The sequence below is a fragment of the Centruroides vittatus genome, unplaced genomic scaffold (assembly GCF_030686945.1).
Source record: "Centruroides vittatus isolate TY-2023 unplaced genomic scaffold, ASM3068694v2 contig_597, whole genome shotgun sequence".
Taxonomy (NCBI): Eukaryota; Metazoa; Arthropoda; class Arachnida; order Scorpiones; family Buthidae; genus Centruroides; species Centruroides vittatus.
In genome coordinates, this window is record NW_027122361.1 from 16,951 (window position 1) to 18,847 (window position 1,897).

At 30.9% G+C, this 1,897-nt stretch overlaps 1 long non-coding RNA gene across 1 annotated transcript; it reads left to right on the forward strand.

The window, feature by feature from the left end:
- Window positions 1-390: 390 nt before the first annotated feature.
- On the forward strand, window positions 391-939 carry LOC136979233 (uncharacterized). Its single transcript, XR_010881360.1, has 2 exons — window positions 391-743; window positions 818-939. It is a non-coding gene; the product is annotated as an uncharacterized lncRNA (long non-coding RNA).
- Window positions 940-1,897: the final 958 nt, after the last annotated feature.

Genomic DNA, 1,897 nt, shown 5'->3' on the forward strand with positions numbered 1-1,897 from the left:
AGAAACATAGATCTTGTTTACGGAAATAACTTTAGCGTGTTCGAGAATGATAAATTGTACAAGGAAGAATATTTAATATACAACGCAATAAAAAATTAACCTAAAGGAAAATAAAATGAGTATAAATAATTGCGCAAACCAAGGAGTTTCACAGCTCCGAATTTCATCTTGACAATGGTAAGCTCAACAGTCATCTTGATAATGGTAAGCGTTTTATTATTTTTATTAAAAATAATTTTAAATAAAATGTTTAGAATAGAGACACAGTTGATCGAAACTGCGTGGAGCAGGCTATAAAAAGAGTTGAAAAATCTCAATATTCCGAAATAATAGTCCTTCCGCGGGGGAAAAAAAATAGCGGGTGACTTGTGGAGAGAAGTATATAATTCGAATTTTATAACTACGACAATTACAGCAGGAAAGACGGTTAGATAATTTATTTCTATACACACAACGCGATAAAATATTTATATTAATTTAAACAATAAGATCATTTATATACAGAATGAAGACAAGAGGGTGAAGAGAGACATGCTGAAATTAGTAAAAAAAACTATAAAAAGTGCCGATGCCGAGCGAACAGGCGGCTATGCGGAATGGTGGGCCGAGGAGGAGATAGTGCCTCCTCGGTGGCCAGGAGATACCGGGGATACGCCAGATCCCTGGGATCACCCGGACGCGGCCCGGTTGTGGCCGAGAACTTTTCGAGCATCGGCTTCAAACCAATAATTTTGAAGCATTGTGTAAATTAACTTTTATTTATTTAGTTAAAACCGCTGACAACCATTGTTTAAAATATTTTTATTCTCCTGTTTAGCTCTTTAAATGTATTCTCCGAGAAAAAATCGTGCCCGCTAATGGTGAGTAAAATAATTTACAAAGATGTTTTCTAGATAAAACTTACAGATGGGTGCTTATTTTAAAATAATATATTTATTTAGAAAACTTACAGATGAGCCACAAAACGAATCCGAATATTGTTTTGTATGCAATTACTATATGTACTCAAATAATATTTATTTGTAGATAAGAAACCATCCTCAATCGAGTGGAACGAAGACGTCTTCGCTGGGACGAGGCGATTTAAATTTCTTTGTAATACAAATTTATTTTACCTAGTCAATTTGTTTAGCGCTCCACTTAGCAAGTTGACTAGATAAAATAAATTCTACCATACTTGATAAATAAAAATTATTTATAAAAGGTGAAAATTTATTTACTTAACAATTTTGTGATCTGTACATTATATCAAAAGTAAGTCAACCAACTTACTCTGAAAATTTCGCGATCTAAAAATTATTTACTCGACAAAGTAAAATAATTTCTAACACTTAAATTAATATCGAACTTATAAACGCGTGTGTTATTTACTCGAGAAGGTAAGTCAAAAATTTCGCGATCTAAAAATTATTTACTCGACAAAGTAAAATAATTTCTAACACTTAAATTAATATCGAACTTATAAACGCGTGTGTTATTTACTCGAGAAGGTAAGTCAAAAATTTCGCGATCTAAAAATTATTTACTCGACAAAGTAAAATAATTTCTAACACTTAAATTAATATCGAACTTATAAACGCGTGTGTTATTTACTCGAGAAGGTAAGTCAAAAATTTCGCGATCTAAAAATTATTTACTCGACAAAGTAAAATAATTTCTAACACTTAAATTAATATCGAACTTATAAACGCGTGTGTTATTTACTCGAGAAGGTAAGTCAAAAATTTCGCGATCTAAAAATTATTTACTCGACAAAGTAAAATAATTTCTAACACTTAAATTAATATCGAACTTATAAACGCGTGTGTTATTTACTCGAGAAGGTAAGTCAAAAATTTCGCGATCTAAAAATTATTTACTCGACAAAGTAAAATAATTTCTAACACTTAAATTAATA